Source organism: Falco biarmicus, chromosome 7 (assembly GCF_023638135.1).
Source record: "Falco biarmicus isolate bFalBia1 chromosome 7, bFalBia1.pri, whole genome shotgun sequence".
Lineage (NCBI taxonomy): Eukaryota > Metazoa > Chordata > Aves > Falconiformes > Falconidae > Falco > Falco biarmicus.
Genome location: NC_079294.1, coordinates 33492107 through 33502142, shown reverse-complemented (window position 1 = coordinate 33502142; position 10036 = coordinate 33492107). Strand labels below are relative to the sequence as shown.

Here is a 10036-nt window from a genome sequence, read left to right as displayed (position 1 = left end):
AACATAAAGGAAACAACAAAGGAGAAAGCAGTTAAGTGTACAGCATGGCGTGGTGCTGCATGTTCGTCTTCTCTGTTTTTACAGCTACAAAATCAGCTTGGCCCTGGTGGGCTGAGATAATTTACCATGAGAAAGCAAAGGGAAAATAACCCCAGGTACTCTCAGCACAGACCAAATCGAACCCGCTGTGAGCTTATTATTACTTAAAAACTGGCATCTAAGTGGAAATGACTGACTCTCTGTCATTATCTCTATTACCACCATGATAAACCCAAGCAGATGATAAGGCAAAATTACAAAACATCAGTTCTGGAGCTCGGAGGCTACTTCAGAAGCTCAAGGCAGACTGCGTTTTCAAATGCTTCCTTCTTTGCATTCAAGTCCCCAAATTTCATGATGCCTTGGCAGAACAACTTCACTGCATAGGCAAATTGTCACCTTTTAAACCAGGGCATCTGTCATTTTTATACAAGGGTCTACCACTCAGTCACCCTTGCTCTTAATTCTCCAATTTCTCTGCACATATAGAATGGCTACAGTACTGTAACACTTGAAATTTCTCTCTCACAGCCTGCATTACACTCAGAAAGGGGAAGGATGGGGTAACAACTGCCTCATAACTGACAGAAAGGAAACTCCTCCTGACCACTGGGCTTTATTTTTTTAATCAGCGGGAGAAGCAGCTTGCTGGGGATGAACAGTACTTCAGAGTGAGAAGAAGGAAGCTAATGGAGAATACAGAAAGGTACTTACAAGATCTTCCCTCCTCCTCTCACCCTTCATGTTACTGTGGCCAAGATAAGTGCATTTCCCCCACGTATCCCTTCTGTCTCCTTCCCCAACCTCTCCCTGCAGAGGGGCGATGGGCTTATCATCACAGAGTGCTGCAGAGCCTTCTCCAGCAGCTTCTCCCTGGTGCAGAGCCCGAGGTGACCCAGAAAGCAAAGCATTGCCTAGGTCTCAGCATGTTACATCTGGCTTAGCAGGCTGACAATTCACTTCGTCAGTTGTCTGGAAAAAAAAGGAGGTTATTATAAAAGGAGCAGTAATTGTGTCTGACGTGGTTGCCTACCTCCATGCTGCTCAGCAAGCAGGATGGCTGCTACAGTTCTTACCGATATAAACTTTCCTTTTTCCCTAAGGATGGGAGAGTTTAATTTTCTAGTCCTGCTATTGCCAAGGCAAGTTTCATACAAAGTGTTCACCAGTTACACGCACTGGTGTCACAGCCCTCTTAATGACTGTTACCAACCCAGGCTGTCATGCGCTGGCTGGGGCAGCTCCCCAGATCCCACAACCCGACGGTGTGGTGCTACCAAATCAGCTGCCACCTCCCTCTGTTTCAGTCAGCGGAACGTGCAGGATCATGCACTTGTTGACACTTAAACCTGTTTCTCAGCTAATGGCCACAGTGTCAGTCTTTGTTCAGTTTTTGCAGTTTTACGCTGATGAAACCTCAGGAGGGCTGATCTTTTATGGAATGAGCTTGTGAAAAAGCCTTCAAGAAACACAATTTCCTTCAAAACAAGTTTCTTGTTTTACAAGTACACTTCAGTACAAATCACTGAGTCTTTCCTCCGCCTCCTTCATGTGCCTGCATTTAATCATTTATAACAGAAGAAAAAGATGAGGTTTGAAATTAGATTTTTATCTTAGTGAAGAGTTGGGAAAAACCCCACAAAAACTGCTGTGTGTGTTGGGAGAGCCAATTTACCTGTCCAAGAAGTTAGGAAACAGCTTCAGGAAAGAAAAACAATTTGCACATAGCAGAGTACTTATGACAACGTGAAAATCTCCCTTACAGCACAGTTCATCCAGCAGCTGCAGGGGAATGGAGCTGAGGTGTGGAGAATGGGTTGGCCAGCAGCTACTACTACAAGGAACACAATAAATGCTAGTTCACACTCCGCCTAGGCCTAATATTACTTTGCATCTGCAATTGTTTAGTACTTTTAGCCAAATTTTGCGCAACCGAAAATAACATGAGGAAAGGCTCCAGTAATTCACTCAAAATCACTGTCACAACAATTTTTCGGCCCTTTATTAGACGCTCAAGCTTCAGGCTGACTCTGTCCCAGACAGACATCAGTACAAAAAAGGGAAAGAGATCCAAGCATGCAAGATGGAAATAATTATCATCTGTGGCCAAAGATTGCATGGTTTATATTTTTCACAATCAAACTTTGGTCTTAGTAAACCGGAATAAGGATATAAACATATCCTCTGCAAAGGCCTGGGACACCAGTTGCAAAGAGAACTCCCCTTCTCTTTTCCATAATTAACACATCTAGGCAATCCTGAAAAAGATCCACATATGTATGTGTATGTATTCATATGAATATATACAAATGTATGTATGCATGTTCCTGACAGGAATGGGTGTATAAGGGAAGGTGGGCACGGAAGATAGAAGAGGGCTTCTCAAAATGCTTGTGTCACGTTTGCAAACTGTTGCAATGGGACCTGGCTGACAAATCAGATTGATTACTTTCCAGTAGGAGAGACTGAGATCATTAGAAGTTAAGCAAAGATTTCAAGTCCGTATGAACATGTTACCACTTGCGTTGATGCAACTCCAAGCCTCTCTCAAAGAAACTTAAATGTTTTCAATCCAGGTCAGTGTGCTACCATGGCAGAGCAGCACACACACCATGTGTACCTTTCTGACACAACAGTTGTTCAGCTTGCTACAGAAATCCCCAAGGAGACTAACAATTTACTGTATTTAAATAACAAATAGTTTTGGGGTAGAAGAGCTGTGCTTCTAGCTGTCAGCTTGAGGGTCTTTACAGTGCTGAAAAGGGAAAAAAAAAAGAAAAAAAAAAAAGAAAAAAAAGACTTAGATTATTCCTAGTGACCCACATACCGCAAAACATCTGCTGACAACATGGTTGGCTTTCTGCCCAAGTTCAACTATGAGCTGTCTCCAGCTGATCATCTTTGCCCTCACTGTAATCCAGAGTCCACAGCAAGCAAAGGCAATAGTCAGGGATGCAAAAACAATTTGACCAGTTGAGTAAGCATAAGCTTGCATAAACATGCACATGCATACCTTAAACATAAACCTGACCTTAAAAAATAAAAAATATAAATCTTCAGATTAAGACTCTTGAGGTTACAAGAACAAACTCACTTGTGTTTAGCATGATTCTTTGTGTTTGCAAAACTTGGGTTGTTTAAAATTTTAGGTCTTACAGATATGCATGTACAATATGATTAGACAAAGCACTGGAAACAAATAAAAAGCACTAAGAAATACCTTTTGTACTGTCAAGTTCCACCATTGTATTAAGTACAGTATTATTCCATTTGTAGAGACAGAAACAATATTTCTAGAAGCATTTGTGTTCCGTCCTTCTTTTTACATCTGAAATGGCGTTACCCTGTCATGCAAACACATTGATGTAACTTGACTGTCAACCTCCCCTTTCATTGTTTGTGGTTATTACTTTTTTGTTTAAATTTTTATTCAAATCAGTAATTACTCCCAACTTTCAAGTTTCTTGTGCTTTCTTTGTTCCTGCATTTAGGTGCTCATTCTCCTTTTTAAATGCATCTGACTGCTTAGAACACAGCCATAATCATAAATGATATTGTTCAAATTAATAGTCACTTATTTGTGATCATAAGGGGTTTTTTGCACCTTGTATTACAGATGTAAGAAACCTTGCCATGCATTTCAAAAAGCCATACAGCAGTCTCTCATTTTAGTGTTACCAACTGAGAGTACTAGCTATTCTGTTGTACTTTTTTATTCGTATCAATATGACTATTGTTTCTGCTCAGTAAAGGCCAAAGACTACTGTGATTCAAGGGGAGGAAAGGGTGCTCAGCCACCCTTCTGGCCCAGCAGAAAGCCTTCAGGATTGCCCTGAAATTCCTGGGCAGACAGTGCCTGTACTTGGGTGAGGGCTTGTTATACACAAATTGTTTGGATGATTTAAAATACAAGTATATAGAAATGTAACAGAAAAATGTAACAGCAAGCGACAGAAAACATGATCCCTTAGGTGCCATAGCTGGAGGCTTAGTGACAGATGATGCTGCAAAATGGCTTCAAGATGGGACATTTACAAAATTGCTTTAAAAGAATTTTACACAGCTAATCACAAGGTTCTAATAATAAGTCTTCCTTTATTAATCGAAATCTAAGTACTAGCTTGCATTTTCAGATGTCTTTGTTAAAGCACGTTAGAAACTTTTAATATTTCCATTTGCATTTTCAACCCTGACTTCATATCTGACAGTTTCAGGATTGCCTTAGCCCTTCTGAACGTACTAGGCACAGCACTCCTCATTTGATTAATTCTAATAATTTTTAGTCATTATTACTTTTTAACATATATTGGTATTGCAGATTAAATATTATTTATAGCTTTAATTTGTGTCCTGTTTGGATTGTACAATCACACAAGTAACTTGGCTATCATTATTATCATATTGTTTTTATACTGCTCCTAAAATTAAAATCCATTCTTGTCTTTAAATGTTTTATTGTACTTGTCTTTCTTGTTTTGCATTGCATAGCCCATGATTAATTCTGTTAGCCAAGTGCATATGGCCTGCTTGGCTATCATCCATTACCTTCATCATTGTTGCCTCAAAACGAGCACTTTATTATTACCTTTTTCATCTTTTCAATTACCAGATGTGCTTTTGCATTCCCATACTTTTCCTACTAGACTGAGATCTACATTTAGAGCAAAAGTCCCCACTCATTAGTCATTGAAGAATAAGTGAATTTTCCCTGGCTAAATACAGAAAATCTAAGGGTCAGAAGTGTCAGTATTACAGAAGTAGAACTTTTGAAAAACAGAATCAAGAATGACTACTTCTTCCTCTAGAAAGAAAGCTTCATTTATTGTCAAAAAATTGGTAGTTTGGTAGAGGATCAGATTTAGATAAAAGGAAAATTCCCTCTGCAATTTCTGTAACTACATTTGATTCAAGTATCTTTCTGTAGTCTCAGAAGTCTTATCTAAGCTGAGGTTTGCCCTTACCCACCTATACTATAACTGTAATTTCCTGGAACGGTGCACACACACACCACACCACCACCACTCCCGCCCCCCCCCCCAAAAAAAAAAAACACCAACACCACCACCACAAAACTCACAAACCACAAAAACTGAAAAGGTTGTGAAAAATGTTGTGTTAAATGTCTACAAAGGGCTGTCAGCATCACCTCTTACTGTGAAAAACCTCTTGCAAGGTTTCCATCCTAATTTTCCAGGTTCAAGTAGCATAGTCTGTGCCAACACCTGAACATTTCTTTGACTGCATTCAAACTCTTAATCATGAAAACTTCAGTTAGCCACAAGGTTAGCTGAGCTAAATGTGGCATACAATAAAAAAACCTTGACAAAGCAAGGAAAACATTTTTTTTCCAGTCATAGAATTTAAATAAAAATACCTACCTATTCACCTAAGGCCTCAGTCCACTCCAGTATTACTTCTGTGTCTTCAACACAGATAGGCTATTAATTTTTTGCTGATATTTTTATATTCCCATTATTGAACAAAATAAAAAACAACTAGAGAAACACTTCATATAATGCCACAAATTCTTCTTATGACATAGATATTTCTAAATGCCCATGAATTCTTTCTATAAAGGTCCTTTCATTAAAAAAAAAAATGAAGTAAGGGAATATCTATCTCTCTTAAACCTTTGTACTGTAAATCTGTTTCTAGGCTAGAACCTACTTAGTGCCCCACAAAGCAATGATGGAACCAGACCTGTGCATAACCTAGGGATACATAGGGGAAATATTATATGGTAAGTAAGGGAGGAAGCTGGCAGACAAAAACACGCTAGCTTCTGTTTTCTGACCCAAGTATGCTGCTTTGGGTATTTTAGAAAAATCTGTTAATAATCACTGTGAAGGAGGAAGAAAACATTAAAACAGGAAAAAATTCCCATAAAGGGGTAGGAAAATGTAGGCAGAAATGTTCAGAAGCGACTAGGGCGACAAGTTTCAAATCTCCCTCAATGCTCTGATTTTCAAGACAGATATTTATTTCCCAAAGCTCAGGTGCCTCAGTAATGGCAAGCAGAGCACCAAAACCGGAGGCCCTCTGATGCACCTTTGAAAGATGTATAGTCCAGGAGAGGTCACAGGAACTGTTGAAGTCCTGCAACTTACAAGGAAACTCACAAGGCTCTTTAGTGTTCTGGCATTTAGCACAAGCTTTTAAAAGTATTTTGGGGGACTTAATTGTTCAAGTAACACTTTATAATTAGCACTTCTTTTGCTGACCACAGCCTCTGAAAAACAGATTTTTTTTTAAAATTGCCCCCCAAATCTCACAATTGAGACTCCCTTCTTCCCCTAAAGAAAAAGGTTTGCTCCTCAGGCAAATTCTTGTCCTTGATCTCTCTAGATTTGATGTTTATACCTTTATGCCTCTCTATAGCCTCTTACTCCAGGCATAGTGACATTTACTTCAACAGAGCTCTGCCCAAGTGTTGTGCTGTAGTGACATATTCAGACTTGGTTCTTATGTGCCTGCAGAAGTAAAAGATGTCCCATATGTATCAAGATGACAGGGCAATGTGTTGAGAACTTCTACATATGAAGAGTCTTAAGATACCAGATCAAAAGCGATCGCAGAAGTGATAAATGTCATTTATACACTGGCAGATTAATATGATGACAACGTCTGGATTTTCATCTAAACATCACCGGCAAAAGTTTGACAACTCTGGGATAGTAAGGCATGGCTATTTCTCTCATTTGGGCTGATATTTGCTTGATCTGCTCATATCTTAATAAGTTTGCTCTGAGCAGAAAAGCAACTCTGCATCTTCCCTCCTGGCAAAAGATACACAAAATACCTTTTTATCTCAGCGAACAGTTTGCATTTTTCTGCAGGAATTCAGAAACTTGCTAAAATATCCTCTCTATCTTTGGGTAACGTGGTTGTATTAGCAATGGCAGATTGCCTTTGGTACTCCTTTGTTCTGAAGTTTTAGTAACAAAGTGTCTGGATACAAAACTTTGTCATATTATGTTTTGAAGGTTTTGTAGCAGCAGAAAGCAGTGTACGTCTATGAGCATTTATAATGGAGAAAAGCTAAGTGATAAAGTGTACCTTTAACATAATGACAGTAATTCAGTCTCAGACAGTGAATGCTATTATACCCTCTTTTAAAGACTAAAATCAGTCAATTGAAATGACAATTATGATAATACTTGTGTAATGAAGATTATTTTGAAACAAAAATCTTTTCTGGTGTGTGTGCCTGTGAATGTGTGTGTATTTACTGTACCTAAGTACAATCTCAATGTTCTGCTTGACTGGAAATGCTATACAAATATACTAGTATTTTCTAACCATTCTGCTAGTTTCAGTTGATACTTAGTGTAAATTGATTTCTTTCAAAAAAAACCAACATAACAAAAAACTTCCCTAAAAACAAGCTTTATATATGCTTTTGAGAAATACTCTGAGCATACTCTGAGCTTAGAGAAATGGGCAGCCTTATAAAAGTGGTTAGCTTGATCAGTCTTAGAATATGACATGATGATCACTCCCCAAAGCACCCAATGCATTTATCCTGTGTTTTATCTTAACTTTCTGAAGGAAGCTGCTGTGAGCTTTCAATAAACTACATGGATAGTTAATAGTGAGCAATAGTTCCAGCAAACATTATTCTAACTAAAAGTCAGTCTATGATAGGTGGCCTGTCACAGTTATCTGAGTTGAAAGGGAACATACTGATCATCTGAATCTAGTTCTTATGTCGGCTAAGATTTTCAAAGTAGTCTAAAGGAGATAGGCACCTAATCCTTCAAAACTACAACCAAAGTTATGATTTTTCTTGGGTTCCTTTGAAAAACTCATCCCGTTTTAACAAATCAAAGCACTTACAAACATTGTACAGCAGAATTAAAATGCCACAAAAGCCACAACAAAGACACACACTTACAGGGAGTTCAAATGAAAAGAAAGTTAATGAAAAGATTTGCTGGTCCAAAGGGGGTGATAAAGCAGGTAATAAGTACAAGATGACTGTAGGCGACTTGCCTCCATGGTCTGACATCAACGTTACGTAAAGCTCCTGCCCTATGAATCAGTTCTGACCTAAAATGCAGTAAACGTTGGTATCAAGATTGCAAAACACATTGGAGAGCTATAGACACACTTTAGTCAAACAAGCATCTGCTTTTTAGCAAAATACAGCTACATTTGTATATTACTTGCTGCCTCAGTTGTTACGAGTCTCATAATGATAATCCTTACCCACCTCTGCAAAATGCTTTTCAGGAAAATTGATATCTAAATATTACTTAATGTTTTTTGTTCAGATTTTGTACTTTCCATTGCTCAGTTGATTTCAAAGTACAGAACTAATGATAACCCTCACAGATAATCCCCAAGAGATTCCCTTAGGCCAGGTGGCAGTTTACCTGTAGCATTTAGCAATCATATAGGATACATTTCTTCTTTGTTGAGGCATGGCATTTAGGATCAGGTGAATTTGCATTTTGCTTGCAGAGCTTTATTAATGTGAACTACCACTTTTAGGGTTATTTCTGGTTACTAAAGATGGTTATTTCTTCTTAGACCTGACCTAGTTCTAATAATTTGCCATTCAAAAGATGCAGAACTTAGATCTTTGCAGGAAGTTGTTACAATTCACTGTGAACAGTGGCCTAAAAGGGTTGCCGTATGCAGTCAAATACATTGGCACAGTAGGGAAATGTGATCTTTTCTAAGGCTATTATTGTAATCATTTCATCTAGTCCCTTGTCCAAATATAATATGCACTAGCACAAAGTTAAATTAATTTTTTTTAATCCCTGCAACAGCACAAAACCCCATGACAAAGCAGGTTGTCGAACATGTGCTTTTAGGAAGTCCTTCATTGCCTGTTAATTGTACAATGCAATTGTGTCAAAGTGGTCTAGATGACATTGCTCTGCTGACTGTTTTGTGGAGATGTTTAATAGCTGGAAGGCCAAATGCAGTAGCTGGCATTCACCTTCGATATGCCTTAGTTACTGAGTACAGTTTCACACATACACATTTCAGTCATGAATAGCTGATTGTACCTTTCTGCACACTCTTGTTTCTTGGGTTTTTGAAACTGTCTTGGCCCTGATCCTGCCAGCAAACGTCACCCTGGCTCTGTAAGAGTTCCTAATACAGTAGTGAGGAATTCAGCTGAAAAGCTTGCCAGGGTGCCTTCTCAGGCTTGTATCCACCACAGCACAAGGCTCCAGGACTAGCTAATGAAACTTCTGGGCAGATATTAAGAGTGGTGTGTAAATCTTACAGACCAAACTCCGCCCTGGTCTTACATCAGCAATCACACGAGAACTCAACTGGCTGTCCTTCTCTCCATCCCTCCACTGTTCGTGTAGAAAAGGAACAAAACATTAGTCTTTTTGCCACTCCAGAAAGCTACATCATACCTGAAGGTCTGACATAAGAGTTCCACAGGAGCAGACGGAATCATTTCTCTTTTTTTTTTTCCCCCCATCCTTAACTGGTGACTAATACTAATGCTAAGAGCCCCAGAGACATACACGTGTTCATCTGTTGCTTCAGTGGAAGTCAGACACTAGAAGACACCAGCAGCTCAAGCCCATATACTCGCCCAGTATTTTGTCTTCAAGGCTCCTTACAAAACATTAATTAATCCTCACAACTTTCCTGAGAGGTATCCCTACCCTTACTGTCCTGAAGGGAAAACTGAGGGAGATAATTAGAGCTTTGTAATGAAGTAACATCTGATGACCTGGAGCTCAATCTGCTATCTGGGTCAGCAGATAGATTATGTCCTTGGACTGACTAATTGTAGGCACCTAATTGTATTAACACACAAAAACAGCAATTCACACCACGGCAAAGAAACCATCACCCCCAGCAGTCCTTCCCTTTTGGAAAATTACATCACCTCAGGGCTGTGATTCATGATCCTTGTCAAATTTAGCTGTAGCAACTAAAGAAACTGCTGCCTCTAGTCCTGTCACAGCTAAATCTGAACACCCCTACTCAAGAATGAGACAGCAAATATTCTCCCTTA

The 10036-nt window shown here is 39.0% G+C and overlaps 1 long non-coding RNA gene across 1 annotated transcript in view; it reads right to left on the bottom strand.

Annotated features, from left to right (window-relative positions):
- Nucleotides 1–774: 774 nt before the first annotated feature.
- The window catches only part of LOC130152657 (uncharacterized), a 37850-nt gene continuing 28588 nt past the window's right edge, over nt 775–10036 (bottom strand). The window contains exon 3 of the long non-coding RNA XR_008823069.1: nt 775–1011. This is a non-coding gene — a long non-coding RNA (uncharacterized LOC130152657). The remainder of the gene's footprint in view (nt 1012–10036) is intronic.